We start from the raw sequence: 18,094 nt of genomic DNA on the forward strand, positions 1-18,094 counted from the left end.
GAAGTAGAAGGCAGGATTTTCAGGCTTAAAACACTTCTTTTAATAACAAAAGAACCTAAAGAAAAGAGACAAATAAACTCTGAGCTCAGATGGCAAAATTTCAAAGTTTGGTCCCTATCATACATCAACCAACAAAAGTCACATGCATGGTACCGAACATAAAGAATGGCTTTCACTAGTAAATAAAAAAATGCTCCGCTGATTTCTGCCGCTTCCGTTATTGCTGCTGGGTTAGCTGTCGGGCTTGCCTCTATTGGACCTGGAGTTGGTCAAGGTACTGCTGCGGGCCAAGCTGTAGAAGGTATTGCAAGACCGCCCGAGGCGGAGGGAAAAATACGAGGTACTTTATTGCATCTGAGAATGTCCTATTCCTGTAGGAAAAAGATTATTAAAACTAAAAAAGCCCCCTTCTCGTGGATACGAAGTACCTTTCTCCAGACAAGACTATTATTTCGCAGAAGTATCCTTAGGCGCTGCAATTTTTTTCTGCTTTGCAAGAATTGCTTCATATAACTCCACCACGAGGCGTGGATCCTTTTCAACGAGTTCTAAGTATTCTTGATGATTTCTGAGTCCATCCAAGTTGTCCATGATTAAGGACAAGGCAGTCCCAAGGAGACGGTTCGCATTATGCTGGTGCACAAAGGCATAGCATATGAGTGAGTTGTCCCAATTTAATTTGGATACCAGGAACTTCTCACAATAAGCTTTGCGCTCCACCTGGTACTTTTCAGCCAATACCAGAAGCTCACATGCCATTTGCTCATCGAGGCATGCTTCAACATAGAGATAGCCAACAAATAATTGGAGGGCATGGTATGACACATCACTTATCTTGATGGTGCCATTTCAGCTTTCTTCCATCTCATTCTCAAGCATTGCTTTAAATACTGCAGACTGGCCAGCCTGATAGTAAAAGGAAAATTTAAGAGCACTTAGAAATGCAATTCTTGCAGGGTGAAACTAAGTAGATTGATAGGAGATATTTATGCATCTTATCAATGTGTGTCGGAGTGTGCTAAATTGAAGAAACTCCTGAAATGAATATTATGAGCATGCAAGCAAAGCTTTTGAACATGTCCTTGCTATCATTATTATCTACGAAAATTACGAAAATTATGTTGGGCTCATGAGTCCTGTATGCCAAGCGAAAGACCATAACTCAAGCTTTTGTGATTTTTCAGTTGAGAACTCCATTGAAATGCACTGAGCAGCAGGCAAAATGCATATCTGGTGGCTCAAGCATCAGTTAAATCAAATCTTGTGAAAGAGTCATAATCAATGAAGTATCCAGCAGCTCAGTTACTAAACATGTCACTTCATATTGGGATCAACATTCCATTCAACTCAACAAAACCACATTCCAGGCAAATTTAAGGATCAAATGCAAAATAAAATTGAGAATCTCTCTGATCTAGAAAGCCAGTCCAAGAAAACAAATATGTACTTCTAATGCCTGAATAGATGAATAAAAACTTCAAGATCAACCTAAGAGAGAGTTTATCATCAGACTAGGAAGTAAAAGACAATCTGTTGGTGAAAATGTCCGATGTACGTGCATCTTTAGCAGAATGCTGTTCCAAATATAAATGCAACCCCCATTTTCACCATATATATCTGGCCACAAGCATGTACAGTGGCAGAATTTTACAGCAAGTCTCTAGATAAAGAGTCACCGAAATTCATATTGAGTTGATAATGCTGATTATACACGCTCAACAACTATTTACTCTGCCAACTTTGGCATTTCATCTTGAAAACTCAAGTAAACACAAAAAGTTAAGTTTATGTGAAGAAGAGAGAAGACCAAGACCAGTCCAAGCAATTCTTGAGGCCAGAAAAGAGAGAAGGAAGAGGTCCAACATCCTTTTGAGGCCGGATCACCAAAAATATATATCATTGAATGCATATGTTTAGAACTCTTGATGATTTAGTCGAGACTTGTTTGTGGAGGAAAGAAGTGATCTAACAGAACTAGTTTGGTAGTGACCTACTATATAAAATTTAAAGGGGACAAAAGGTATAAATCTAAGATGAATAATTGCAGTTTCATATAAATTGGTTAGCTTCGCTCCAATACACAACAATGAGGATAGTAATTATTTAAATCTTTTATGTGACCCCCATCCAAGCATCTCCGAAGAGTAGCTTGCAGCAAGCGTAGTCATTTCTGAAACGAAGTTTGTTACATTACAGTGTTGCCAATTCTAAAGTGGCTGCTTCTAATTGATATCCTCATGCACGAGAAATATGAAGGCTGGCTTAACTGACGGTCAGGAGATGGCTAGAGGATTTCATTCAGCTATTAACAACATAAGTAACGTTCTTCAAGAATATGACAGCATGAAAGTTCAACATGGCGAGCTTGTTAAAGGGGTTGTCTAGACCTCCTCTGGCGTATCAGAAGCACTTAATCATGCGAGCCCTAACTCAATATTCTCAAGTAATATCACTTTTGGGGCACTGTTTGCTTTCAGACTGAAGCTACCACCCTGTCATGGATTTCCAAGTGGCGAGGGCAGAGAGTGACTGCTGTCGACTAGTAAGCCAAGGTACCACTGTGTGAGCAACATCCCATGTAACCAAATTCTCATGAACACATAAAAGTCCTCTTAAAAATCCAACAGCAAATACACCACAGGTTCCCCTTAAATCTATCATTACAAACTATCATTACTCGTTTGCAAGAATGCCCACGAGAGCCAAATGAAGACAAAACTTCTAAAGAAATCCTCTATGAGCATTGCTCTTTCCCTCTCTTATAACTCCTCTCTGCCTCAACTAAAATAAAAGATCTGAGAAACCTTAATAGCTCGACCTGGACAACTGAATTCATAACACTATTCCTTCGCATTATTTCACAGTCAAGCCCGTACTTTGGAGAAATTAAGACTATCGAACAAAGATCCAGTATACCTCCGTTGGCTGATCACTAAGACCACTCATAAAGACAGCGTCCCCGCATCCTATCTTCCCCACTTTTACCAGGAATTATTCTAAAATTTCTTTGTGACGTAATTGAACCAGTGATCACCTATGAGACACGCCGGCTATTGGAACTCGGACAAAGGAACAGAGCATTGGAACCCACCCAAAATCAACTGCAAACTAACGGCGCTTTCTCCCGAAGTTCCAAAATTCAAACGGAAATCAGGGAAAGGCAGAAGAAAAAACCAAATTTAAATGGAGATAAGAGAAAAAACAAAGAAAAAACCAAAATTCAGATGAAAGCAAAATCAGCAATTCATGCTCACCAGAATAGCCCTATGAGCCGGCACCGGCGAAGACGGGTCTCCCTTGGGACCGTCCTTAGCGGCGACCAAGACTACGTCGGTTAACCCGGGGCCATGGGAGCCACCGCTGCTGTGGCGGTGGTGGCGGCCGGTCGGAGACCAGAAACTCAAGAAGGCGACTTCGGCCTTCAAATTCTCGAGCTCTCGCTTGAGCTTTTCCTTAGTCTGTTTGGCCTTCACGTGGCACTCCTCGCACGTGCTGCTGGAATCGAGGGTGACGCACTCATCCTTGCAGCACTACTCGCAGGGTCGCCGCATTTGCTGAGGGAGAGAGCTCATTCGCTTGCGAAGCCAGTCGACTTCTGCGACAGAAAGAGGTTCTGTTAAAGACGAGTTGGGAACCGAACGAAATAAAATCTAAGGTCGGATATCTTTTGCAGCGCACGGTCTCTCCAGGTGGAAAAAGAGGAAGAATGTAATCTATAATAATATGGGAAGTAAATCCTCGCAACAACGCTGAAATCTTTATTGTGATTTGATTAATTTGCCCTTATAATTCATCCCCAATCAGTTTCCGTGAAGATTTTTAACAATTATGAAGCCCTCTTCCAAATTGAGTATGTTATTAAGGAAAGTTCAATCTCACTTCTGTTTCCTTTACTTCTCCTATATATATATATATATATGTGTGTGATTCTCAATTCCATGTATCTTCTTCCTTTTTCTTTTTTTCTTGTTCTATTCGTGCTTTTTTGCACTCAACCGTGCGATGGTATGAGGCAAGCATGAAGTGATTACTGCAAAAATTTAAAGCAATCTATGTTATTAATAATACAATAAAATGACCACCCACTTGGGTGGCGCTGCTGGCGGCGAACTTCTCTCCCTAACGCAAGGAGTGGAGTTCAATTCACAGGCGTCGCAGGGTGATTTACACGGTGGCACGTATGTGGTGGCTAGCACGTGTCACCCCTAGATTTTACCCCCCGTTACCCCGAGCCTTTCAAGCTGTCCATGTTGGTATGGTGCGCAGATTTCCTGGATCACAAAAATAATAATAATAATAATACAATAAAATGAAAAGGCAACCAATAAAATATATAAAAATATTGTTTGTTATGAAATATATGAAATAATATTCATTATATTTATCTTATCTAATGTACTTATTATACATTTGTATCATACATTGTAAGTATATCTCCATATATAATGAATGTCCATCTATCTATCCAATACATATATTATTTGATACATTGATATCAATGATAAATATATTATTGTTTTCCTATAAATAGAAGCTTATGCAATATTGAATTTGTTAGAGACATTTCGGCCAATTTCATGGTTGAACCTAGGAATTGGACTACACCGATCCAATTCCTTATCGTTTCCACGGGACTAATGGGCGGTTTTCGGTTCCAATTTTTCAGAATTGATCCGTCGCGATCGGAAGCAGTTCTCGATCACTCCTAATGAGCATTCAAGTAAAGCTTTTGAAACATGTCCTTGCTATCCTTATCAATAAATTTCAATAAGGCCAATTGTTAATTAATCATTAAAAAAAATAGAGAAATGTATTTCACTAGAGTAAATTGAAAATAAAACAAATTTAGAACTCACAGTATTACTAAAACGTTTATTCATTGTTTTAAGCAAGGTTATTTGAGCATCGAACAAATCGTACTTAATATATCTATTCTTACCAATGAAGAATGCACAATTAAAAATAAATATAAGACCACTAAAATGACTCATTTCTTTTTTCAATTTAAATGGCAAAACGGAAAAAACTAAAGTATATGTTACCGACAAAACACGTTGCTTATAATTTAAAGAACGGGTCATTTTAATTAGGTAATGAATATCAAGTAACAAAGATATTCGATTGATTCTACAAATAAACCGAGTAAAAATATAGATGGTCGTATTGGTTAATAGTTGATTGGACTAAATTGCCCTTACAACACACGAACGTCATCCATGAAGATTCTTGAAATTTATAAAGAAAAAATATCCTATACCAAATCGAGCCAATGGTCAAAAGAAGTATAAACTTAATTTTTTTTCTACCATTTTTTATTGTACAGATTTTGCTTATTTAATATTGTTGTAATATAAGAGTAATAATATTTTTCTCATCTAGATATTATTGTGAGAAGTTATTAAGGAAAAAAAGAAACACATATTCTTCAATATCGCTTTAATTTAACCATAAATTATTCAAATCAAAGGACAAACTATGAACAAATAAGATAATTGTAAACGCCCGAATTCTTGTCGACATTTTAAAATATCCATTTATTTTGAAAAAATATAAATAATGATGATGATGAAGAAGAAGAAGAAGAAGAAGAAGAAACCATCGGCCATGGTGGCTGTCGGTCACTGAGATTCCTTGAGTTAAAAAATAAAAATAAAAATAAGAAGAAGACTAGAGTGGGCCGGCGGGCATGTCCGACCCACTTGGCATAACTTTCGGCCCTCCCCATCAAATCCTTCTACTTCGGCCCATCCTTTCTATTATTCAAGTGGGCCGATGGGCATGCTTGACCCATTTGGCATAACTGATAACTTTATAAAAATATAGTTATTTTACCTATTTTAGGCAACAATTAATGCAATATCTATGAGAAAATATTTGGATTTTATTATGATTATTCGAATTTTCTTTATTTATGCAAAATAATGAGATATAGAGAAAATAAGGAAAAGAATGGCAAATATCAGGAATTCAAATAAAAAAAGCAGTGGAAGATGGATATCAAATCATGAAATTTTTGATTTTGTTCCCTAATATTATCTGCAAGCATTGGAAGATAGATATCTGGGATATATCTTTTGAATATGAGAACATGGAGAGCCAGAGAGAGAAGCTAGGTTTTTGTTAGATCGTTTTTCATTCTTCTGAGAGAGTTTTTCAAGTATTTTGAAGAGAAGACAAAAGTGATGACAGAATTCTTGTTCTTTGATTCAAGATGTTGAATTTAATTTTTGTTTCTATTTTTTCTTTTACTATATTCTAATTTTCTTTTGTTAGGGCTACGATGTAGCATAACCATGATGATGTGAATTTCATGATTTTTGTGTTTTACAATTGATTTCATTCATGTGAGTAATATATTATTGTGAATAATGCTTTTGAGTGACTGGCCACCACTTGAATGATTTGATATACATGTTTGAGACTAAGAAGTGATAATATGCAATTGTTCATAATAATATATAATCATGAATTAAACATGGATAGAGATATACCGAGTTATTTGTGTAACTTTCGGTGATAAGGTGATCCAAAAGACTCATTATAAGCTAAGAATATTCATAGTTTTTAATGCACTTCTGCTTATTTTAATTCACATAGAGATATGGTGGATTAATAAGCTGAGTAGGTTTTAAATAAATTAGGAAATTCCGCTATCACATATTTGATATCATTCTTGTACCCACAACAATCTGAAATTCATATCTAGTAGTTATGGTGAAATCAGATGCTCTAACATATTTATCTAATCGATTTACTGCATTTAGTCTACAAATTTTATGTTTAATTTATTCTTAATTATATTTTGATTTGTTAGATAAATTTTAGAATTAATCTATTTTAGTATTTAATTAGTTTATTAATCATCGATCTCCATGGGACGATAATTTTTGTCATCATTATATTACTTGTTCGACACGTTCACTTGCGTTTAGAATTTTACGAACAATAACTTTCGGCCCTCCCCCCTCAAATCCTTCTCCTTCGGCCCATCCCTTCTTTTCTATTTCTAGCCCATTTCTTTTATATTTTCAAAGCCCGTGAGTTGGCATGACTCACGTCTCTGTGACGCAAGAGGGGGACGATCTCGACTATGCGAGCGAGCGAGAGAGGCGCCCGCGAGCACTAGAGGAGCGACGGATAAGGGTGACGTGAGCAAGTCCGAATCTTCTAGAATGGTGAGCTGGCAAGGCTAACGGAAAAAAATATTCCCTATTGAGGCAAGAGGTGTGTGTCGATCAGGAAAGACGTCGCATTAAGGGAGGCTTCTTCTCTTCGCGGAAGCCATATCACAAGAGTGGCCCAGTTGCTTGGCCACGCTTGAGCCCCGCTTGCCGACGGCCGGCCGTTCCCGACCTCGCTACCCCTGTGTTCGAACGTCCGGTGAGTTTCGTTTCTCTAAGGTTCGAGCCTTTTTTATTATGTACGCGCACGTATATTGCACGTATATGGCACATATATGGCACGTGTAAAACACTTATATTGCCCAGCTTTTCCCTAATTTCTACTAAAAAATGTGTCCCAACCTCTTCATTGCAGTCAAATCCTAGGTGAAATCCACCGTCAAAATGGAACCTTGATTTGGAAGATAGATTATTGTATCTCCTAATTAAGGAAAAAGAAACAAATCTAAAACTCATTCAAGGTCGGAAGTATCCTTGGGCGCTGCAAGCATTTCCAGTTTCTCGGAACATGCTTGGTCGAAGTATTCTCGGTAGTGCGAGCATCCCCATCTTATCAAAGCAAGCTTCATAAATCTCCACCGCAAGTTTTGGTTGCCCTTCAATGATTTTTAAAAATTTAGGATGTCTTCGATAGTCATTCATGTTCTCCACAATTATTGACAAGGCCGCCTGAAGGAGAACCTTTGCATTGTGTTGATGTGCAAACAATGACCCTCCTAGTGGGTTCAACGATGTCTTGGTTGCTGTCAAGGATGATCCTAAAGGAGTCCTTCGACGCCAATCTCAGCTCACGGGGTGATACTTGGTGAGCATTGTTGATGATTATGCTTTGATTGAATTTTGGGTTTTTCTTGCTTTCGGACGATAGGTTTAGTCAGCTTCTTTCCCCTTAGACAAGTCCCGACTGAATCACCATGAGTTATGCATTCAACAATCTAGCACTGGAAATATCCTTTATCAAATTATTGAAATTTCTCACATTGAGAGAATTTTTTAGTTCTCTTCAACTTTGAATTTACAGGCTAGCCGGTCTGAAGTTTTTAAAGTGATCCTCCAGAGTGAGATGCAAGAAAGCCAAAAAGGTGTGGTCAACATCAGCGACACATCACTTGATGTCCTTCAAGCATTTGTGAAATAACTATAGACCGCAGAGGTGTGCTTGGATGAGCAGAATGCTTGGGAGCTTCTGGCTTTGGCTGGAAAATACCAGGTGATGCCATTAAAAGCCCATTGTGAAGATTTCCGAGTGTCAAAATTAAATTGGGAGAACTCGATTGGGAGCTATTCCTTTGCACATCAACACAATGCAAAGATTCTCATTCAGGCAACCTTGTCAATAATTGTGGAGAACATGAATGACTATCGAAGACATCCTATATATTTAGAAATCATTGAAGGGAAACCAAAACTTGCGATGGAGATATATGAAGCTTGTTTTGATAAGATGGGGATGCCTGCAGCTACCAAGGATACTTCTGACCAAGCATGTTCTGAGAACCTGGAAATGACTACAGCGGTCAAGGATACTTCTGACCATGAATGAGTTTTAAATTTGTTTCTTTTTCCTTAATCAGGAGATACAATCACCTTTTCGGTACAGTTATGTTGTCTCGGTGAGCTTTCAACTTCAACAATGAACTTTTATTGTAGTGTAAGTACCTACATGATGTCATTACAGCTACTTGATCTTACAAATATGACTACCTGCACCCGGGACAAGCATTTAAGGGACGAACTAAGATCGCCTTGGCAAAACGCGCAAAGACGGAGGGACGGACTAAGATCGCCTCGGCGTGCGAGCGAGGAGAGTGTGACGGCCCGAGTGGCGGTGCGCAGGGAGGAGGGATGGCAGTGCATCCACATCTCGGTCCCCGGACGTGCACAAGAAAGGGGTCCCTCTCTTATCCCACATCACCTAGGGAGGGAGTCCTAGGCTAGCTTATAAGGCAATGGGCCCTCTAACTATACATATGCATTTTCTTGGGGTAGTATGGGCTGCCCTGAAAGAAACAAAACCGTGAGGACTTAGTATCCAAAGCGGGCAATGTGTGTACAATGGAGACCCTAAGTTGTTACAAGTGGTATTAAAGCCAACTCCCGACCGCATATGGGGCCACAGTGAGGATGATGTGCTTCTAAGGGATGGAGAGTGTGACTACCTAGACCCGATGCAGTATGTGTACAGTGAAGACCCAAGGTCGTTACAAGTGGTATTCTAAGGGGTAGTGAGTGTGACTACCCAAACCTGAGGCAGTACGGAGGGACGGACTAAGATCGCCTCGACAGTACGTGCAATACGGAGGGACAGACTAAGATCGCCTCGGCAGTACATGGGCGAGGAGAGTGTGACGGCTTGAGCGGCGATGCATGCGGAGGAGGGATGGTGGTGCGTCCGCGCCTCGGTCCCCGGACGTGCGCAAGGAAGGGTCCCTCTCTTGTCCCATATCGCCTAGGGAGGGAGTCATGGGCTAGCTTATAAGGCAATGGGCCCTCTAACTATACATACGTGTTTTCTTAGGGTAGTATGGGCTGCCCTGAGAAGAACAAAACCGTGAGGACTTAGTGTCCAAAGTGGACAATGTGTACAGTGGAAAGACCCAGGGTGTTACAACAAAATGGATCAAGACGAATATAAGCATGGTTTTTACAGGTTGCCAAATGCTTGTGTTTTTTTTCTCTTTCTGAAAAACAAACTATCTATGCCATATTTTTGGCCATTGCATTCATTTGAACTATGGTTTAGGTGAAATTTGAGCCTTGCACATGAAATTTTGGACCAACCAAATTCTTGCTGATAAGAGAGATTATAATTCAGTTCAGGGTTTTACTTAAAAGTGGGATTATCATACTTTGTTCTTTTTCTCATCCAAGATACATTGCATTCTAATTTTCTTCAATTGTATCCCTAAATTTAGACTTCGTTTTCAATTGGTTCACCCGACCTTGGATATTCCAGCCAATGAGCCCTAAAAATTTATTTGGTCATTGGACTTTCATTCAAATAACGTGCAAAAAAACCTCCAAAAATGTGAATTCATGGAGTCATTTCATTCATTTAGAACCTGTCCATTAAAATTCTTCGCAATTAACTACTTGGAGTTTCGCAGAAAATTAACGCCCTCTTCCATGCATCTTTTAAAATTTCTTGACCATGTGGTGCGAAGGACCTGTTGTTTGACTAAATAATTTTACTTGCCCCCGGTAATCCCCGTCGTATAGAATTTGGCAATCCATCTTTGTAATTTTCAACAGGAAGGTGACATGCAAATTTCAAAGAATCCGTGCACGCATGCTTAGTTCACTTTTTTAATAGATCATTATGTTAAGATCATCTATCGCATACCACAAAGGAAACATTGGCTATTTTCATGTGCTAAAATGTTTGACTTTCAATAGTTAATGTTAGGGGTGAGCATGGTTTGGGTTGGGCCGGTCCACCCCCTAACCCTAGGATCAACCCGCACAGTACTGGTCCTTAATTTTTTAGACCGGGGGCCAACCCTATTGAGCTTGGAACCAATGATTGGACCCACCCGATAGGTTCGGTCCAGTTCCAGGATCAACTCGGAACCAACTAATAATTTTTTATTTTATTTTTTGTAATCCTTAAAAAAACGATTGAAGATTGGATTGATCCAATGATTTGGTTTGGTTTCAAGGTCAATCTAAGACTAACCAATAATTTTTTATTTCATTTTTTGTATTCCTTTAAAGGGCAACCGATGACCGTACTGACTCAATAGGTTCAATGATAAGTGAGGTCAATTAAGAAAGGCAAGCAGTGAGGGTCAAGTGGGGTGAGCGTCGAACAGAGTAAGCATCGAATGTCGAACGAAGAGCAACAAGCCAAACGAGCATCGAGCGGCGAGCAGCACGAGTGACCCAAAGTGAGCAAGGCGAGTGTCGAGTGGCGAGCGAAGAAGTTGTTTCTTTCGATTTTGAAAAATTGAAGACTAAGAGGATAAATAAGACAAAAGAGAACGAATACTAGAAGAGGATGCTATAAGGAGTTGTTTATACCTTTTTGGACACCGTGAGGACTCCTTACAAAAACATTTTCCTCCTTTGTAAATTATAACTTTTGACACCGTAAAAGACATTAAAAATCTAAATTATTAATAAACAATGTAAAATTATTTGAACTCCTCACTAAAAAGCTATTTAATATTGTTGACGCCGTTTATTTTAAGGTTTTTTCTATATAAAAAAATTATAAAATAATATTATATATTTTCAGGGTTGGTCCGGATTGAACCGACCTGAAACTCTTAGAACCGATGACCGATTTACACAGTGCCGGTCCAAGAATTCTATAACCAAGGACTGACCTAGTCTCCTTGGGAATCAAACTAGGACCAGCAGGGTTGGGCCGATCCAGGGTTAACCCTAGACCGATGCTCACCCCTAGTTAATGTGGTTATATCAATCCGTTTTTTTTTTCATAATGGAAAAGAAGAAGTAATTAATGGTAATTAAAATCTTGGTAAAACCTACTAATAACATTTTATGTGTATTCTCTAAACTTAAAATTGTCAGCATTTAAAATTCGATGATTAAATTATCAGTGCTTAATTTTCAGTTTTATTAAGCAAGACCTAAGTGAAGTAGAAATTCTTATGGGATATTTAAAGAAGTTAATAATTCAATTCATGGGTCCTACTTGTGTGACATTAGTTAGGTTTGGTTTGATGACCCAATTAAGGCTGAAAATTCCAAAGTTCAGGACTTTAATGAGATTAAATTTGTTCGATTATGATAAGTAACATCAAATTGGAAAGAGTCAATTAACTCAAAACCACTTGCTAGGATAAGCAAGCAATGGGTTACTTATGGCTTGTTTGATAAAACTGAATAACGAGATTTTAAAATATAAGTACTGAATATTGAAAGAATATTGAAAAAGTTTTACTTTCTTATCAATAGTGCACTAAAAGTTTAATCGTAAGACTCTTCGTCCATCTTATCTCTATTTATTTTTCCCTAATCAAATTGCAACGTTCCGAATTCTAATTGCTAGTTTATTGGCTAAACAATCTAATTGCCAGTTGACTTCGATTGAAATGAGCGTATGGATGCTAAAAGACGTAAGAATTAACTATAAATCCTCAGAGATAAACTAACGATACATTTTACCAAAAAAAAAAAACTAATGATACATATGCAACCCATATTACATGATTTCATAGGCAATGCCATACTCATACACTATTCCGGTTCTAATAATAAAACCTTAAGAGGTGGGTCTTGCAGATATATGTCTTATCCATCTTCTTTTACCTTTGAAACAACTTTGCATGATATTAATGGAATCAACCTAATCCCCGAGCTTATCTCCAGAGATATTTTCGAAGCCATTTCGTTCTCTATAATTGGTCAATCACGTAACGACCCGTTCATGTCTCTTATCAGAATATATAGCAGTCTATGCTCACAACCTTAGCTACATGCAAGCGACGATTCCATTCCATAATTTTACTAATATAAGCCTGACTAATTATTTTGGTGACCGACTAAACTTTGTCTGTCGACTATAGTCTACATCTTATCTTCACCAATCCACATGGATCATCATCAAACAAAGATAGTGAAGTAGATGCACTTAATTAGGCCATCATTAGTTGTTTTCTTAAGTATGGTATGACGGACGAACGTGTGTGATTAGATTGCATGATTCAATGGGTTCGGCATTGCTATTAATGGTCCTCTTGGAATAACATCTTGTAGGTAAAAACCAGACGCAAGATGATGAAATTGGTATTACTTTTCGAGGAAACTTTTTGTCTTCGTGCTGGAAAGAATGCGGTGGAAAAGCACATGAAGGGTAGAGGGAATGGGTAAAGAGAAGATTATTTTTTATTTAATCTTTCTCCTCACAACACACTTTATTCTTAGGTACAAGACGAATAGAAAAGTACATTGATGTTTGGTCAGCATCGTCGATTAGTCGAATCCCGATTATTTCCATTCTCGAGTTGACCATTCGGAAGGAGCAATTTTCAGTGATGCAGAGACATAAGAAGAGGTCTACCCTAGAGTTTGCCGTTGAGTATTGCTTTTTAGGGGCTTGAGCAGCGTATTTTGGATCATGTCGTTCTTAAGTATATACTTTCTAGTTTTCTTAAGGTGCGCTAAACTTTATAAATAAGTATATACTAGGCCTGATGCCGCGTAAATTAAAAGATTGCTATCAAATCCTAAGCCTTTATTGATAAAGTAAACATAAGATTATCACGCAAGTAAGCAATTTCCAATATCATTCATATTAGGATTTGATTGTACATAACAGAAGGCTCAAGAACGTTTCCTGATTAAGTCCATTAGGAAAGAGGTTTTGTAAAAGTCTAGTGCTCTGTTCTCTAGAGTGTTTTCCTCCATGAACTCCCTCGGCTAGTGCCTCGTAGCTTATGTCATGCTCATTAACCAGAAGTAATTGCGACTCCAATAATAAAATTTCTTGTTGAGTTTTATAGGCATTGGCTACTGTGACCATTTGATTCGGAATATTAATAATATTATTTTTTGAGACACCATCTATATCTCATTCATAAATGGCATTAGGAGAATACTTATTTTGAACTGTTTGTAATGACTCTTCAAGGACAATATCAGGAGGAGCGGCCCCTTGATAGTAAAGTTTTTAAGGATTTTTCCATGAAAATATATTTATTTCAAGGACTAATTCATTTTCAAATTCTTCATTGGATTTTTCAAGGACATTTATTTGGTCAGGAGTATCGTTGATAACTCGACCTCTGACCTTAGAAGTCTCTTTTGTTGGACGAGGTCCCCTAACATTAAGAGTGTCTAAGATGGGTATCTTTCCTAAAGACCTCCTTTCATTTTCTAAAGCTTTAGCAAATTTTGGGCTATAAGCATTAGGAAATTCAAAATGTTAAAAAATCGATGGTTTAAAGGTTTCAGGTTTTGGTAATTGAGTAGAATACAACTGAATAGAAGAATCTATTCTATTTAATTGATTACCAATATTATGGAAATGCTAGTTGGTGTTATTATTTTGCTGTATTATCTTTGAAGTTTGGGATTCATCATTGTCAGCTGTGATTCTGAAAGGAGTAGAAATGATTTCACTGTCCCTATATTGGATTCTAATCTTTCTCAAAGGAGGATGATTAGATTTTATAGTTTGGCCATTATCGAGTTGTCATTTATAAGCATGATCAAAAACGTAAATTTCTCTAGGTTGGAGAAAATATTCTTCAAACCAATAAAAAAAGAAGATATAGGTTTCATGTTCATAGAGAAAATCATAATATTTTTATTTAATTTCTTTGGCTTGCTTATGGAAAGTTCTTTAGTGTTCTTCGTGTGCTACCATATTCATCTGAAATCTGTGGTTTAACAATGCTGCTTCCACTGCTTCTTAAAAAAAACCATTGTCTAATTTCTTTGTTTTCTTCTGAATTAAATTCTTTATTTAGAAACCCACGGTTAGGTTCAAATTCTTTTTAAATAACAAGAACCTTGGGATCTACTAATTGTGAATAAGTAGGAGAGTGATGGCGAGAGTATGAATTGTCAAAGTTTTGTTCATTTTGACCTTGTTGATAAATAGGCTTAGGAATTCTAGATTGATTATCAAGACCACTAATGCTAGGATTATTGGGTTGATTAGAAGTTGTAGCTCCATCTTGATTTTTTGGCGGAAGAGTAATTAGAGGAGAGAGGTTTGGATGAAGATCAACTGATCTCCTAGAGGAAGAGAAAAGTATAGATCTTATATCAAATGATCTTCTTGGGAATTAAATGGTTACTTTTCCTTTAGGACGTTGAATTATATTTGTTGGTTCACTGTTACGAACAACCTTTGGTGGAGTTTGGTCTTCTAACTCCCATTGTTGGGGAAAACAATATCATTCCAATTTATAGATCTAGAAATAATAGTATTAACCCTAGTGATACTGGTTTGGAGAAACTGAGTTTCTCCTTTTGGACTATTTTTAAATGTATTGATCCCAAAATATGAAACCATGGCTTTATAGTGAACTTTATAGACAATAGTTAAAGGAATAGACCCTTCAGCTATTTTGTAATTATGCGTTTTGACTTGGAGAGTTGGAGATATAATAATATTTGAATCTATGAGTAATACAGAAAAATTTGGACGAGGGTCGACAGCGCCGAACGCCCTCGTCAAAGCCAGAAGCTATGGAGAGAAGTGACGACATCGGAACTATAGAGGACTCAAGTATGCAGGGTTGAGGGAAAGGGAGTGCCTGGGGTCATGGGTGATGACGGCAGGGACATGGGCTTGTCCTTGGACCCGGGGGGCGGTGGACGACTTCAATGGTGGTGCCGTCACTGGTGGGAAGGCGTAGAGGTCAAACTCAGGTGAGGGAGAGGTCAGGTCAACGACGTTATCGGCGCACCATGCAGATGAGGGAGAGGTCGGAGGGAGAAGAGGGGGTAACGGAGGAGGGAGCGTTGTCCATGACCTGCAAGAACGAAACAGAGAAAACGGAGAGAAGAGAGACGGTAAACACAAGAGGAAAACCTAGCAAGTGGGCATAATGAATGGACCAAATGACATGGCATCATTAGTGTACCTAATATATTCTTTCCCTATTTAATCAGCAAAGACGAGTCGGTCAGGAAGCGACTCAAATAAAATCTAAAAAAGTCGGAAATCTTTTGCAGCGCACGGTTAAGTAAAAAGGCGCTAAAACGACAAAAGATATAATTTATAATTACGGAGAGAAGAGAGACGGTAAAAACAAGAGGAAAACCTAGCAAGTGAGCCCTTTATAAGCACATGTTCCATAATGAATGGACCAAATGATATGGCATCACTAGTGTACCTAATGTATTCTTTCCCTATTTAATCAACAAAAGACGAGTCGGTCAGGAGACGACTCAAATAAAATCTAAAAAAAGTCGGAAATCTTTTGCAGCGCACGGTCAAGTTAAAAGGCGCTAAAACGACCAAAGATATAATATATAATTATGGAAAGTAACCTCTCGCGACTCTGAAGTCTCTATTTGCATTTGACTAATTTTATCCTTGTAAGATAACTCATCCACAATTAATTTCATACGATTCTTAACAACTGTGAAGACAAAAATTATGTTCAACCAAACTTAGTATCTTATCAAGAAAAGGATAATCTCACTTTGGTTTTCCTCTTATATATAAATATATATTTATATATTTCTCAAGTATTTCTTCTTTGGGGTGTGTATGTTTTGCGAAAAATTTAATGATATAAGAAAATGCTTTTCAGTAAATTATTTTATAAAAATACAGTTAATTTTCCTTTGTTTGATAATATATGATTATAAATATTTTTTGATGTTTGGATAATATTAAAAAATGATTTCAATTTTATGACTTTATTTCAAACAAAAAAATTCGAATGTTTTAATTATTTTCTTTTTCTCTATTTTTCTTTTTCTTTTTTTATTTTCTTCCCTTTTCTTTTTTCTCTTCCTCCTTCTACCGGCAATGACCATAGGCAAACTCTGCCTCACCAAGATTGGGCGAGCTGCATGTTCGCCAACCTTGATGGAGCCCGAGCTAGCCAAAATGGCCAAGCTTTGAGCTTGTAGGCCCATTTCTTAGCCACTCGTCAGGTTGTCAATAGTAGTCGAGACACTTAGCCGGCGGGGGAAGAAGGGGGAAGAAGGAGAAAGGAAAAGACAGAAAAGAGAAAATAAAAAAATAATAATAAATTCATAATCCTTAAACATAATTAAAAATTCAATTTTTATAATAAATTTTTATAAGAATTTTTTTATTAATCAAGGACTCTAAGATTAGGAAAATATTTTGAAATGTTGTCTAGTTTTTTCAAAAGAGAAATTGTTTTCCTAAATTTAAGTTTTGGTGGGAAAATATATTTCATTAACTAAGAAAATATTTGTTGACTCATTTTCTTAAGGGAATCAAATGCTAGAAAATGAGAAAAAAAAAACATTTTCATGAAAAATATTTTTTCGCGAAACAAAGGCATCCTGTTGCAAATGGCATGGCGGTGAGATCTCTACTGAGATTGCTGTGGAATCTACCTATCACAAGTGGATATCCTGTTGACTTATCATACAAGAATGCTGAAGATGATAATATATTGCTCTTTATTAGGCTAAAATCTGCAGTTGAAAGATGGATACGATATATTTATTTTGTTAATTTAATATTTTGAGTTTGAATTTGGATAATAATTTGTTAAATCAAATTTTTTGAGAAATATTTTCTCTTGAGGATTTGAATTAGGATGAAGAAGCTCTTGTTTTATGTACTTGCCTTGGACGTACAAAAGAAAACAAGAAGCACTAAAGGATAAAAGATGGGCACACTATCTGTTATTTTATCTATTTAACTTTTAGGGGTAGATAAGTCTTTTGCTAGAGGAGGAAAGGAAAGAAACTCTATCCCCAACTGTAGAAGCCAAATTCTTGTTGAAGTTAGGCAAGATGGGACCTAAGGCCGAAGTTGTTGACTTTGGGCACAATATAAAGAGACGTGGGTTTTCCTTGAAGAAAGAGAAAGCCGCACGTCCGCATAAGCCTTGAACACGGACGCAAAAAAAAAAAAAAAAAAAGACGGATGCCCCAAGTTCCATCTTGGGGCTTGGGCGTTTGAAAGTTTTTGTGCTGTAAATTTAGGTTATTTATTTATAAATATTTTGGATATGAGATTAAATTTATAAGTGAAAACACTTAAGTATGTGAGTGATCCGATTATAATGAATTATTTATTACCGACTTTTCTTATATACATAAATATCGATATTTGGATATAACTATATAAATATCTTACGTTCTCATTATTTATTATTTATTTCTCGATGATTTTGTATTGACGTAAATTATAAAATCCTGTCACTTCGTATTATTTTTAAGAAGCTTCCTAGAAAGTTAAAGGGCTTGGTGCGTTTGTTCGGCATTTGCAAGGGGCT

General features: G+C 37.3%; 1 pseudogene; it reads right to left on the reverse strand.

Annotated features, from left to right (window-relative positions):
• Positions 1-16,751, reverse strand: LOC120288506 (annotated as a pseudogene).
• Between the last annotated feature and the right edge of the window lie 1,343 nt (positions 16,752-18,094).

The sequence above is a fragment of the Eucalyptus grandis genome, chromosome 9 (genome assembly GCF_016545825.1).
Source record: "Eucalyptus grandis isolate ANBG69807.140 chromosome 9, ASM1654582v1, whole genome shotgun sequence".
NCBI lineage: Eukaryota > Viridiplantae > Streptophyta > Magnoliopsida > Myrtales > Myrtaceae > Eucalyptus > Eucalyptus grandis.